Source organism: Podarcis melisellensis (assembly GCF_964234715.1).
Source record: "Podarcis melisellensis genome assembly, chromosome: 7".
NCBI classification, from domain to species: Eukaryota; Metazoa; Chordata; class Lepidosauria; order Squamata; family Lacertidae; genus Podarcis; species Podarcis melisellensis.
The window spans coordinates 39,317,533-39,333,287 of record NC_138539.1 but is presented as its reverse complement, the minus strand read 5'-3'; the positions used below and the strand labels follow the sequence as shown (position 1 = coordinate 39,333,287).

General features: G+C 40.1%; 1 long non-coding RNA gene across 3 annotated transcripts in view; it reads right to left on the bottom strand.

The window, feature by feature from the left end:
* Window positions 1-5,332: 5,332 nt before the first annotated feature.
* The window catches only part of LOC309374334, a 29,785-nt gene continuing 19,362 nt past the window's right edge, over window positions 5,333-15,755 (bottom strand). For all 3 annotated transcript variants that reach the window (XR_014170530.1, XR_014170531.1, XR_014170532.1), the window contains one exon: window positions 5,333-5,468. This is a non-coding gene — a long non-coding RNA (uncharacterized lncRNA). The remainder of the gene's footprint in view (window positions 5,469-15,755) is intronic.

Below are 15,755 nucleotides of genomic sequence, written 5' to 3'. Positions count from 1 at the left end.
CAGCAGATCCAAGGTCCCTGACACACTGTCCAAAAACACTTTATGCTCTACTGCTGGTAATGTAACCATCAATAGCAGCTTACTACCCACTTAGGTGAAACCAGGGGTTTCAACTGCAATGGACACTCCCACATACACCAGTTCTGGTGCTTCTCTCTGCTGATGGAGGGTAGTGAAGAAAAACCTATGCACCACCTCCCTAAGCCCCCTCTACCATCAACACAGGTCACCAGTCTAATCTCCTCAGGTAAGGTGAGAAGATTGTCACAGGTGGCAGGATTCACTGGTGGAGCAGATCTCAATGTCAATCTTTCTTCCTCTCTTATTCCTGATATAGAGCTTCCCTCCCCACTTTTTCCCTGGTGGGGAGGGAAGCGCAATTTTGAGGTCTCCTCAGGGACCAAAATGCCTTAGGTCAACCCTGACTCCCCTACTTCAACGAGGGACACTTTAAGACTATCACTATTTTGGAGGAGGGTTTCAAGTGCATAGTGGCAAATTCAGTTTTCCTAACTCAAGCGGATTTGGTGCTCTAGCATTTTAAAAAAGCTTCCAACAAAAGAGAGGACCCTTTGCAGCAAGGAAAGTGATGGAAAAATGAAAAGGTATGTGATTTAAAAAAGCTTGATGCAACATTGTATGATTTCCCCATAAACAAATCAAAGTTAATGCTCAATGAACAGTGGAATTTGCACAAAGTTTGAGGGGAGTTTAGACAAATCAGGATGAAATTCTCAACAGAGCTTTTCTGGAAGCACCCCTGGTTATCAACAGCACAGTTGTCAACGTTTGGGAGAAGACCCATTACAGAATTCAAAAATCATGTTGGCTAAATTAGTCATTTGAAATGGACTGCCTTAAAATACTCTATTATACTGCCAGATATATAATTCACTAAATGTGGAGACAGGATTTTTCACATCAACTCTACCAAATGTTAAAATGTCACAAAAATTCCTTACTGGTTCAACATGGTGTAGTTATGGATATATTTCATGATTATTGCAACAGAAAGTAAGTCTGTCTGGTGCTCCTTCAAGTATTGTAGCACAAACAACTAAAAGTGGCAGTTTATCCTAGCCAAACCCTAATTTACTGTTCACTTACTGCATAAATCAACAATGGATGCTGCACAGTGGGAACCCATATGCAAATAGTTTTTTGCATTCTGTTAGAGCAGTGGTTCTCAAAGGGTGTGGCACACCACATTCGTTCAGCAGGAGAAGATGGCAAGTGTGGTGGGACAAGGACAGTCAAAGGAACATTTAAACATTTCAGCATAGTAGAGTATCAATAGATAGACAGATCTACAGCATCCACACCTCTCTTCAAGAGCACTGGTTATTCTTCTACAGTTCTCCCCAACATATTGTTGTGAACAGGGATTTTCAAATCTGACAACTATGAAAGATCAGAAAAGAGAAAGACTTATTTGTGTTGATGAGGAGGTGAAGAAGAAGAAGAGGAGGAGGAGTTGAAGTTTGGATTTGATATCCTGCTTTATTACTACCCAAAGGAGTCTCAAAGTGGCTAACATTCTCCTTTCCTTTCCTCCCCCACAACAAACACTCTGTGAGGTGAGTGGGGCTGAGAGACTTCAGAGACGTGTGACTGCCCCAAGGTCACCCAGCAGCTGCATGTGGAGGAGCAGAGACACAAACCCGGTTCACCAGATTACGAGACTACCACTCTTAACCAATACACCACACTGGCTCCTCCTGATGAGAGCTTGTTTGTCTCAAATCAGATCTAATATACAGTGAATGAGATTACCTGGCAAAAGCAAGCTCACACCTCTCATTAAGTTTGTATACATGCTTAAGATACATGTGTAAGAGGCTTGTTTAATTTGTGTTCTTATGTAGCTGCATTGTTTTATACTTTCTGGGTCCCATTATCTTATTATAAAGGTTGTACTATATGTTATAAATCAAGCACTACTAGTAGTTGGTTGTTTTTGTTTTTATTGATAAGAAATATATTGCAAAACAAAAAGAAACAACTAGCAGTGCTTGATTAATAACATATAGCACAACTTCAGCGTAGCATGAGCAAATTTTTATTCTGAAAGTGTGGCCCAGAGAAAATCATTTGAGAACTTCTATATTAGAGGGACACTTCAATCATTTGTTTTGCTGTCAGCAACATCTAAGTTTACTTGGCAATGCTTGCAATCCAGGACTCGTTATGTTTCATATTTGAAACTAAATGCTTTCCTCCTTGCTCCGTAAATATTTCTCACAATGAAAGTGTTTAGGGGCCCAAAGTACGCCTTTGAGCTAGTCCCTAACAAACACTGAGCACACCTTACCTAAAATTCTCCTGAACAGATTCCATTAAAATGAATGGGCCTCACACAAAACCATGCTAAATCTCCATGTGTCCTACCCCTCCATTATAGTGGCTTTTACACAAGAGATGGTACTAACTATGAAGCAAAAACTGCTGATCTCTTTAAGCAGCTCAAACTTTCCCTTCCTTCACTCCTCTGTGGTTCTCATATTGATGGCAAATTTAATTATGGATAAATTCCATCAATGAAAGCCAACAAAACATCAAGCTTGGTTTTTTGAGTTATGTGTGGCTTAGGTGAGATTAGTTTAGAGGTACAACAGAAGCTGCTGAAGTCACAAGAGTGTATACTGAGCCCTAGTTAGCATCAATTATTGTTGCCGGAAGCCTGAACAATGCCTTGCCATTAAAGACCACAGAGGAATAATTCATAGCTTACAAAGAGCTGAATTTGGGCCTGAAGGCACCCTCGACAGTTGTTTATTGGAATAATTGCAGTGATGTAGCTAATGGATATCAACAGCTTCAAATCTCAATAGGACTGTTGTTAAATATTTTGACAAATAGACTGTTGATAACATGTGCTGTTTCTACCTGGTCTTTTATTGGTGGTTTTGTCCAGACCAGCAGTCATTAGTATAACAGTTTTATTTTAGCACTCTTAGACTACAGTCCTGGACACAGTTATCAGGAAATAAGCTTTATCAAACTCAGTGAGACCTAGTAAGCATAGGATTTCATGCCCATAACAGTTAAGAATTGATCAATTTTATACTTAAAAGTCTTTTTAAAATGCTCTAACAGAACACTTTTTAACATTTCCTAAGTGGAACGGGGGACGGGGTTAAGGGACTATTATGCAGCTGCCAAGATAGACCAGAGCAATACTATATTGAAACAATCCCTAGCATAAGAGCTTATGTCCCTGCTGTATATTATTTATTGAATATTACTGTTTAAAAAACTAAAAAAAAATATTTTATGCATATAGTCCAAATAAATATTTTTGAAACAAAGTTTTAAAGTGACAATTGAGTATAGCTGAAAAGAAAAAGCTTGAATCATCGCAGTAGTGGTATTTAAAGTAATGGACACTGCCTACTTTAAAGGCAGACTTTAAAGTAGCTACAGTACAATTAACAAGGCAAGGATGCCTTTGCACTGCATCTCCCCCAGTTCTTTCCAAGTAAAACAGTTTGTTACTTAAGATCATTGCAGAAATGGTGTTTATAGAATACAGCACTCCCCGAAGTGGTTTATAAAGTGGCAATGGTGCAATTAACCGTATGTGGGTTGTTTTGTGTAAATGTTTGTTACTTTGTGCCTCTCAGCAGTAATATTTAGACACACCAGCAATACTAAATTCTGTTGAGGGAATGTTCTGTGAAACATTAAGCTGTTATGTGCACAGAACAGTCTACATACACTTTGGAGGTGGGAAGAAATTTGGATCATAATTTTTCTTTAGTCTAATGGACACAGTTCCCAACCATGGATGAAGAGGAGCAGATGGGTAATCATTCTCGTTAAAAGATAGGCAATATTTCTTTATTTTATAGCTTGAAAATAGTTAACACAACTAATTTATTAAGAACTATGCCTATGAATAAACAACACTCCAAATGCAAAGGACCTAACCCTGAATCATTGCTGTTTTCATGTCATTTGCCTATCAGTAGTTGGATAACAGTCAGTTCCTGCCATAAAAAGTTCATTTCAGTCTACAGATCTATTTGCATTTTTTCTTCTCCCTTTAGCTGTATTCAATGCAAAGTCCTCCAGTGCAGGACTTGGGGGGGGGCAGACACTGAAGGCCCCACTTAGCAGAATGAGCAGAAGGGTCCCCAAAGGTCACGAACTTGCATAACACCAAGGAAAGGGAAGAGAATCCTGGCAAAGGGTGTAGCCACTATTGGTACAAGCTGAAGATGGGGAAGGGGAGGTTGGGGGCTTAGGATGTACTCACAGGGCATCAGAGGATGTCGAAGGGGCAGCTGACAGATCACAGGAGCCAGGGGAAGAGGACACATCACCAGAATCAGACATGTATCAGTCTCTGCAAACACAGCAGGCTCTGAGGCATCTGGAACAGTGAGAAATGCACTCCAGGAGCCTGGGGCAGGCAAGGGAACACATCTCAGCTTACTAGTTGACCAGGTGGAGACCATAGGGCTTGTTAAGTCTGGGAGGAGCTTTGTTGTCACTCAGCTGGATTAAGTTCAGGGCAGGTGAGGATGATGTGCCTAGTCAAGTGGAGAGACACAGCTGTTCAGCTGGAGCAAACCCAGGTGTGTCAATCAAGATTGGAAGGGATATAGGGGAAGCAAGGCAGGGCCTCTGTGTCTGCTCAACTTTAAAATCACATTTTAAATCCCACACTTCCAGAGCAATTTAGGATTTTTTAAAAAAAGAAATCAGCAGCACTTCAGTGCAAATTTATTATGTACTTTCTTCCTTTTGTAAAGCATTCTGGAGATTTTTACAGTCAAGCTGTATAAAATTTTTATTAAATAAAATAAACACATTTTTGTATAATGTTTTAATATACACATTCTTCAAGCCATTTTCCCTAAAATAATGCATTATGTAGGCTATTTTTTATTAATATATGCATTTTTATTCTTGTGCCCTTTCCCCCAAAATATGCATAGGTTAGAGACGAGCGAATTTCAAATGATAGCATCAGTTTGGTTTGCATGTTGGTTGAAGAAGTGCAAATTTTGTCATTTTGCATTAAAATATAAAGAAAATCAAATTTCTCCCACATCCCTAGCTATTACCAACCTTCTTTTTCTACAACCTATTCTGTGCCCACTATTTCATTTGACTTGCATCCCATAATGCAGTGGGGTTATACTCAATGCCCTCCTTCCCTTAATGCAAGGATTTCACACAACAGAACTCCACCACTCTCCTCTCTCCACCTGTGTCCTGAACCCTCATAAACCTTTCTAGAGGGCTGGTATCAGACTAGATTTAGGGTTTGTGTGTGTGTACAGGTCTCATGCAGGGAGGAGAAGCTCCATTTCACAGCCAAAAATTATTGTGCTAATGGAACAAATTTATTGAATACCATCCCCACCAGGGAATAGGCATTATATTAAAGTGCTGGGTGTCCAGTATAAATTTCCCAGGAGGAGAAAATTCCAATTTCATTCCTTTTATATGTGATGGGACTGTTAAAAAAAAAAGTTGATTTTAATTATGTGCTGTAACAGCTTTGAAGATGAATTGTTGTTAAATGGATAATTACTCATCACTATAGACATAAAATACTGAAAGACATAAAATTAGCAATCCAGGTAGCCTTGCATGTTATGATGGCAACTAGTTTTCTAACACCAATTACACTTCATTTTCCTCCATGCATCACTGTATTTACTGGCTGGAAATGCAAAAGAAGTAACTTTAATATATCTCTCCTGCTGCTGTCAAACTTCTTTTGTGACTGGAGAGGATCTATCCCACAGAGAAGCTGAGTGTAAGTCACTGTGCTTTATAATTCACATGGCTAAGATTCAGCAGGTGAGAATGAGTAATTTGGTAGCTTCAGGGGGGTGAGAAAATCATTTCAAGGCATCCAAAAGTCTGGCACATAAAACCCCCTCTGTGTGTCACTTCTTCAGAACTGTCAGTATGTAAGGGACACAGAGTCCAGGCCAGCATCTTAAACTCTGGAAATGCAGAGATTGAGAGAAGGGCATTCTAGCTTCTGCCACCAGAAGACCAAGCATCCAACACATCATTGCAAAAGGAAGGCCAACCTGTCTCCATCCACCAGCCAGAAAAGCATCAGGGGACTTCAGTGTTTTCATTCCTGATAGCTTTATTCCACATGTCATAACAATTTTCCAAAACTGTTTCTTAGTTCTAATTTTACCTTTCTATTTCATTAAATCATCATCATCCTTAAAAATGAATGAATCTTAAACAGAGAGAATAAATTAGCCCATCTCCTCAGTCAAATGTTATTCATAACTTTATAACCTTTATCAAGCATTTTCTTATAGAGCAATCATATGCATAAATCAGTAAATGAGCATAGGATTGCAGCATTGAACTTAATGGGAGTTGGTTCTGAAACTATATCTATGAGATTGCACTACTAGACTCTTAAAAAAAAATAAAAATCTTAAGCAAATGGCCCCAGAGTCTCTAATCCCACCCCCTTGCAGGGCAGTAGCATAGCATGCCCCCCGGGTGGTTGCCCTGAGCACAAAATTGTTAGGGGGCACAAAATGTCAACCCCCTGTGCTGCCTCACTACAGCTGTGTGCTTCTGTTGCTGGACTCCATTGAAAATGGCTTCCCCATATGAACCAGTAAGTGACCTTTCCAGACAATGGAACAACTCTTCTTTCTTATCTCAGCAGCTGTGGTCTCCTGGGTGACGTGGATGCCATTAGGCAACTGAATGCACATACATACTCCATCCATTTCCCTTCCTCCCACCCACTCCCCTCGGCATGGCCCCAGCCACTGGCAACCCATGCTACACCACTGCTGCATGGATCTGCAGTGAATTGTTACAATAGTCTAGTTCGGTATTTGGAGTTCACACCTTTTTAAACTAGCTGAACTCACTGAATATAAATATGTTTCACCTGAGTTTTAAACAGGTGCTGCAATGTCTCTGTTTACAAATCCAGAACAATACAGTTGCAATACTGCAATAAGTCGTGCAGTATGAAATTAGCTGGCACAGCAATCAGTGCATCCCATTCTAAGCACGTTTTTTTTGCTGATGCAGCAAAGTTTTGGATTGGCCCATTAGGTATGAAAATAATTCATTACCATAGTAATGGTGGACTGACAAAATAATTAAGCCACAGCACTCAGACCTTAGCCAGTTTACTCTTCTTAATTCAGTGAGGTCAAATTGTCAAGGATGGAACTAAACTTACTTAAATTTAAATATTCCAATAAAATTGATTTATAAATAAGGCTATTATTCAGGCAAAAGTTATTTTAGCATCAATATTTGTTGCCTTAAGGAAAATAAAAAGCTAACATTTTATTTCAATAAGAAGGGGGGAAATGCTGTATATCTTCTGTCTTTTAAATCTTTCTAAGGCCAACCAGTCATAAACAAAAATTCATCAACAAATGTGGCATCCAAGGTACACAGGAGAAGAAATCAATAGCTTGACCCTCAATTATCCTTATAAATAGGTCCATCATGAATAACACCCAACAATTAACTAGCTTGCCAGGAAATGAGCAAGAATTATGATTATCCAGATGGTGCATTCTCCCCCGCCCAACCAAAAAAAAGTTTACGCCAATGCTTAGCAGCTGGGTCACACAGATGACAAGCAATTCCATATACACTAGCTGCCATGTTGGAAGAAAGAGAAAATGGTGGAAACTCAAACCAACAAGGTGTGTGCCTTAAAGTAGGATGGTGCTGTACAATTACTCTGGGCGGGGAATCAAATGTTGGTGTAATAAAAACATTTCAATAATAAGACTGTGTCTCAGTTAGTCACAGATTATTTAAACATTCAGATTAACAGCACAATACTGTTCATGCAAATCCCACAGTGTTCAACAAAGCTGCTGCTATTATGGATGCAGCTTAGGTGAGAGAAAACTGGGTATTGCCCATACCCACAGAAAGAGCAAACTATTGAGTTATTTCGGCAGAAAGAGAGAAGAGAATTAGCTGGTCTGGCACTGGAGTGGCCAAGTGTCCTGTTTTACAGAGGGCTGTAATTTATTTGACAATCTGTTTGGTCCCTGAAGAAGACTGTAAGAAGGCAGAAAGTTCCTCTCCAGTATTTACAGTGGACCAACAAGGAGCACCTAGCCTCAGTCTTCCCTACTATGCAGAGCTGCATTGTATTTATAATATTTGAATTATAATAATTATTTCTAAATTTGCACCCATATTTACAAATTTGCATATGCATGCTTTATGCAAATCTGTGTCCTATTTTTGGCTGGTGGGTTTCCTCTTTCGTGGCAATGTTTATGTGAACAGCCTAACTAGCCTATCTGCTTCTTTTCTCCATCTTTCTCAAGAGTACTTTTCTTTACTGATTTCCCCATTGCTGCATGCATTTTTGGGTAAGAAGGTGAGAGGACTTGTAAAAAAATAATAATCAAAGTTTGGGTAGGCTTGTAAAGGTAAAGGGGGCCCTGACCATTAGGTCCAGTCGTGGCTGACTCTGGGGTTGCAGCGCTCATCTCACTTTATTGGCCGAGTACAGCTTCCAGGTCATGTGGCCAGCATGATTAAGCCGCTTCTGGCGAATCAGAGCAGTGCACGGAAACGGTGTTTACTTTCCCACCGGAGCCGTACCTATTTATCTACTTGCACTTTGACATGCTTTTGAACTGCTAGGTTGGCAGGAGCTGGGACCGAGCAACGGGAGCTCACCCCATCGCAGGGATTCGAACTGCCGACCTTTGGATCGGCAAGTTCTAGGCTCAGTGGTTTAACCCATAGCGCCAACCACGCCACCCTTGTAAGGAATGTCAAAAATTTCCAAGCTGTTCCCTTCCCTTTCACATTTCTGCAAATCTACCATCCAACAACAGTGATAGGGGGGAATGAGAACTGCTTGGGTCTTCATTTGGCTCCCCAAAGCCTTACCAACAGGTGTTCCCAAGGCACAACAAAATTTTTTTTAAAAAAAACCATGAGCTTTTCTTGAGATGTCTCTGGGGTTGGTGGAATATAAAAGGAATAAGAATGTTCCTAAACTTAGAAATGGGAATTCACAGCAGTGTGAAAACTTGGTTTATTTAAAGGATCTGAGATTAACCCTACAGAAGTGTGGAGGGATTTGATGTGGATTTGGGCACACTGTGAAACAGCTATAGAAGTTCAGAGTAAAACTGTTGGAGTAAAACTGACTGTCAATCATTCTTGATCCAAATATAGCATACAGTTGTTGATACTTGTTAAGCAAACCCTGCAAAATATATGATAGGTATCATGACCACACTCACAATCAAGCAAAAATTTAATTAACGCCATCTTTTCAACAAGTTCTTTCCTGATATAACTGACATCAGTTGATATAAATAGCATCAGTTGTGCTTTTTCCAGTAATAAGCATTTCAGGTTATAATTTCTTGCTGTTGCCTAATTATATACAATAATATAGCATGCAACAAGCTGAAATTAGCAAGGGCAGAAATACTTCAATATTCTTGTTCATTATAAATCAGGTTATTTGAAGGCATTTAATTAACATTGTTAATGAATGGCTAGCATTATCGTATTTATGCCACAATATGCACACAGCCAATGCCTCTTAACATCAGTCCTTTGCCCTATTCAGTATTTTTATATCCAGCACTGTAATGAAAAAAGGAAATGTGTTGCTTGGTGTCTAATTTTCAACTGATATATGACCGAAGCACTGTAAAGCAAGTGAAAAGAAGCACATATTGCTTTTCAGGATTCCTGTGTAGTTGTTTCAAAGAGACAGAACTTGTGTCTTAATACAAATAAATTGAACAGTTGCTTAATTTAGTTTGAGTCTGCTTGACAGTATAGCAGGCTGGTGGAGATTGTTATGACTCTCTTGGTGCCTTTTGTGTTACTCTCCATTTCAGCACTTCTTCTAAAAATATTTGTATTTCAGTAAGTGGTCATCGCTATGCAATGGAAATATTTTATATGTGTGCAACTAGGTTGGCCAAATGTTACATAAGCAGGGATTCTATTACGCCAATGATCCGTATCACTTGCGCACAACCAATGTGATCATAGCTACATTACCACCAGCAACAAGGAGAAATCCATTTAGTATAAATTTGAACGGGGGATGACAACAAAAACAACACTGTTTTTCCTAGCTTATTTTGAGGTGAATATTATAAGCTTTGAATATCTGAGCCAGGTGGCTTCCGGCGTGGTGCTCTCAAGTGGGGGGTCGGGGAATTCGCTCTGCCTCGGTGGAGCATTCCCAGTCACGGTGAACGGGTGAAATAAGGAGGAGTAAGGGCGACGTGAACCCCTAGAAACGTCTGAGAGGAGGTCTCAGACCAAAAAAGACACCAAGCAGTGAAGAAAGGGATCCTCTGTCGTTCCAGCACAGTTTAAGTGGAGGAAGTCAGAGGGCTCTCAGCGCAAGAAGGACGCAAGCCTGACTGTGAAACGCCCCGAGACCCCAAGGAGAAAAGCACCAGGTTACTCCATATGGCAGATGGTGGGTACAAACGCACTCCCGTATTTCTGAAGTTGAAATAACAAAAATTAATTGAAAGGGAGAGTGGAATTCTTGCGGGAAAATAACAAAGATGGAGTGACGAAATAAGGCTGAAGGAGGTCCACCGTGTTTGGTGAATAAAGGTGTGACCAGAAAGCTCTATAAAAGGACTTAAGAGTGAGAAAGTGCATACTGAGAATTGAAAGGCAAAGGAACTTACCGGATTTGGCAAAGAAGAATCAAAACTACAAACAGAGTTATTTAAAAATCCTAAAAAGATATTATCTAAAATGTATAATCCATTATTAGAATGGGAATTAAAAGATGAAGAGGTGAAGGAAATTATGATTAAGTGGGCTAGAGATATAGGCCACACGATTCGATTAGACCAAAGGGATAAATTACGGAAATATGATATCAAATTCACAGCCTGCATCGCAATCAGAAAAAATATAATGAAAATGATATATCAATGGTATTTAACCCCAGTCAAATTGGCAAAAATTTATAAATCAAAATCTACTTTGTGCTGGAGATGCAAAACAGAGATAGGAACCATGTATCATATGTGGTGGGAGTGTGTTTATATTAAACAATTTTGGAGTGACATTCAAGAGTAGCTTTAAAAAATGCTTAAAATATCATGTAAAAAAACCCCAGAGGCTCTTGTGAATTATATCGATTGACATTCCTGCAGCTAGGAAAAAAGTTTTCTTATATTCAACCGCTGCGGCCAGAATGATTACCGTACTTTTCGCCCTATAAGACGCACTTTTTCCCCTCAAAAAATGAAGGGGAAATGTGTGTGCATCCTATGGGGCGAATGCAGCCTTTCGCTGAAGCCTGGAGAGCGAGGGGGGTCGGTGCGCATTGACCGCTCTCGCTCTCCAGGCTTCAGGAAGCTATCCACTAGCCATGGGAGACCCAGCTCTCCCACGGCTAGCGGAGACCTTGCCGGCACCCAGAAGCTTGGGGCGTGCTGAGCTCCGCTCGCCCCAAGCTTCCGGATTAGCGCAGCACTCCGCTAGCTGTGGGAGAGACGCGTGGCTCTCCCACGGCTAGCAGAGACCTTGCCAGCACCCAGAAGCTTGGGGCGCGCTGAACTCCGCACACCCCAAGCTTCGATATTAGCGCAGCGCTCCGCTAGCCGTGGGAGAGCCATGCAGCTCTCCCATGGCTAGCGGAGACTTTGCTGGCACCCAGAAGCGTGGGGCGCGCTGAGCTCAGCACGCCTCAAGCTTCGGGCTTAGCGCAGCGCACCTGTGGGGGAAATAATTTTTTACCCTTTATTTCCCCCCAAAAAAACTAGGTGCATCCTATTGGCCAGTGCGTCCTATGGGGCGAAAAATACGGTATAGCAAAAAAATTTGGAGAAAAAACTCCCTCAATAAGAGAATGGCAAATAAGATTTTGTGAATATATAGAATCGGCAAGACTTACAGCAGTGGTAAGAGGCCAATCAGACCAAAAACTGATAGAGGAGTGGACTTGTGTGAAGGAATACATCAAAAAACATTGTTCTGGTATTAATATATCAATATGCAATGGATGAAACTTATAGAGTAAAAAATTAAGAAGAAATGGGTATAAGATGAGATAGTGAAAAATAATATTGATAACACAGCAAAAAGAAGAAAAGAAAGAAAGGAAGCCACACAGAGGTGGAGGGAAGTCAAGATTTATGTCTGTTAGTTTGTATGTTTGTTTCCTTTTTTTGTAATCTAAATTGAGAGGTGTATGTATCTATGTATAATAAGTTTGTTTAGTGTTCTGGTTTGTATTTGTAAGTATTGCATTTATCAATACAAGTTTTAAAAAGAAGAAGAATATCTGAGCCAGGAAACAAGAACTCCAAGTACATATGTAGTTATCATCTCATATGTAGTTATCACCTCTTCTCTTGGAAGAAGCCTGTGTCAACTATGGCCATTAAGAAAGCATGGCCAAGCAGGCCTCAGAAATCATGTTGCTCACCAACCCCTTATGAAACCTATTGACATTATTTTGACTTGACTTCCTTATTATGCTTCAAACTTCTAGATGCATTTCAAAAGCCTATGAAAAATAATAACAGTGAGTATTGGTGACACTTTGAAGAGTAACAAGTTTATTGTGGCATAAGTTTCATGGAGTACAGTCCATTTCATCAAATGCATGAAGTGTTATCCTGAATTGAAAGTATATTCAGTGGTACCTCGGGATGTGAACTGGATCCGTTCTTTTCACATTACTTTGTGCCTGCAGATAATCAGTTGGCATGTAGCCTGTGACCTAAGCTGGAGGATGTGGTGTTTGGGTTTTTTTAGCTACAAAATGCTGAATTGATTTGATCTTACATCAGTTTTTACATGACTGTCTGCATGATTTCTAAGCAGTATCCAACAACCTGATCCTATGTTATACTATTACAGCAGCAACCAATCACCGGATTTGGTAGTAGGTTCACAAGGAATGTGTGGGGTTGCGCTGAATGATTCCCTCACTGAAGTGGAATTGTCATAAATGAAAAAAGATATGCACAAAAGTTGTATTTAATTAAAAATATACTAATACCAGCAAAATAGGTCAAGTGAATTGTTGAAGTTACTTAGTTGTTTATTATTATTATTATTATTATTACCCTGGGGTTACCATTTGGGTTTCCTACCTCAGGCATCAAATAACTTGGGCCATTTCTGCATGTGGATCCTCTTCAATGGTGCATGATAATCGTATTCTTGCTGCCTTTGGTTCTGGCAATATTTCATGGATCAGGCAGCCAGGAATATTAATACTAAACTCCATGAGAACAGTCAGCCAGCAATTACAGAACAAAAGCATAAATGAATGAAATACGGGCTATGGCAAAGTTTAAGGCAAGCAGGTAGAGGCAAAAGCATGTTTGGTTGCCCTTGATTTGAATGAAAGGTTCATTGACAATACATAACCTAACCAAGATGGGGCGGTGGTGGGGTGTTTTTTTTAAGCAAAACATTTCTTCCAATTAAATAGAAAGGTTAAGCAAACAGGTTAACAGACTCCAATGAACAGCATCTGCTTGGTCTGTCAAGCACTTGCTTACACACAGGCATCACATGTATTTTTAGATGGTGTTAAGAGGCACTCAAGCATGTATTCCTAAAACACAGAATTTCAATGAGCTCAACCCATCTGTTTAAGCGTATGTTCCGAGAAGTTACTGTACGTAATTCAGTCTCATGCTTGCTAATATTAGGTCTGGGTTTTTTTTCCAGTGGGTAATACATGCAGCACACATTTAACTAATGTGATAAACATAAAGCTGTTTGGAGCTGATTCTAGCTTTTTGATAGCTACAGACCACTCCGTGAAAGCTGCATTGGTTTTTATCTTGCGGAACAGCCACCCAGAAGTTAGTCTGTGATTAATAGCAGCTGTTTCCAGAGAGAGCAAATAATATTGCAGAAAAGCTGTCCGGACACGTAGTTGGTTCAATGCTGTCTATGGAAGAGAAAAACTCATTTTTCCAGTATGAGTTGCATATTTATATTGTTAAGTTGGTTCTTTGTGTCCAGAAGTTAGATGAGAACTTTTCAATGGAGCGGTGCATTGGGGGGGACCCCACAAATAAAAAAACCCCACAAAGTGTTTTCAAGTCCTTCCCAAATGTTTTCTGTTAAAGCGTGTTCTCCTTAGGAGATAGCACCTGTTGTGGTTGGGGATACAGGCCACCCTATTGTTGCTGGGCAGATTTTGGAGTAGGACCCAGTCAGCAAAATGGTTAAATTGAGTTACTGGGGAGAATTGAATGTTGCCAAATTTGGAGGTGGGGTCAGAGGTTTTAAATGCTGGACGCCCAACTCTGGGCGTCCTCTTGGCTGTTTGAACCGGATCATCTGCCCACCCTCCCTGTAATTGGGGTGTGTATGTGTGTGTTTGCTTGACCTTGCTATGCCTGTCATGGAGTCGTCTGCCTTGGTGCAGGGGCCTGGTAGGAATTTTGCCATCTGGCTGATTGGCTGGTGCCATTTGGTTTTTGCCAACTGCGTAGCAAATCATCGCAACTTGTAATGTTGGCCGTTAGGCATTGGTTAAAATTGGTGTGGAGGGGTAAGTGCCTACCCCTCCAATGGTGGTGTGAAAAGGGAATTCCATTAAAGGAATCCAGGGGCTTGCCATTCTTTTCGTCCTTGTCCATGGCATCGGACTTGGGCTGTGCAAGCCCCACAGGAACATGCGGGTGAGAAGTGAGGGACTGGTGCCCAGCTTCATTTCTCACCCAATATTTATTTCCCACACTGGCTTCCGCTGGAATCCGGAAGTCAGTTCTGTCCCTGGACAAGGACAGATAGTCATAACCAATGCCTAAGCAACCACTCACATTTTTTGTATTTGAATAAAGTTGTGGCCAAAATTATGCCAAAAAACCTAAACAAAAATTCATGTGTGATGTGTGATTTATTTTGGGGGGTGGCATGGGAACCTCAACACGCAACTTGAGAAACATTATACCAAATAATTATAGTTGATATATAAGAAATAAATGCAAACCATCTATCATGGATTGTGTTCATCAGTCAGATGGACTGATCAAATTATCAATCAAGGCAAAATCCCATACTCTTGTGCATTACTGAACAAGTGTAAACAGATCGTTACTTTCCAATTCATGAACTTTTTCTAAACGTAAAGCAAACAACTACAAATGTCTAAGTATTAGAGATGGGGTTCACATTCATGTACCCATTAATTTCTTCTTTATGAGTCTACAGTTCATAAAATGCATGTCAGCTCAGTCCTTCACATTTTTCAAAAATGCATAATTGATTTTGATTTTCCAGGTTCCATTGCAAGAACTCTTTATGCAATGGATTTCACTATTTGCAGTTTTACTGTGAATTGTTTCCTACAATTACAAGGTATCCATCTAGGGGTGTTGTAATTTGTTTGTCTTGCGGAGTCTTTGTTTTCATCATTGCGTAACACCAACAAGGACACAGTCCCCTATCTTTTAAATTATTATTGTAAATTTTATTTCTTAATTTGGTATCAAAGCACGCTATAAAATAGTAAAGAGGAGCAGAGAAGAGAGGCGGTTGATTTTTTCTGTAATACTTAGCAGTAGCTTTTTTAAAAAATGCAGTAAGGCTGGATTCCTAACCTGACTTACCTGAGAGTAAGCACAACTAATTTAAATGGGACTTACTGCTGAATAGAATGGATAACTGACTAACCTGGTAAAATACATAAATTGTATTTTTTTTTTAATGTCAGCCATTAGTGAAAGCAACAACATTTTGTTGGCAAAGTGTGTGTGTCTCTGTAAGACCTTTGCAGAGAG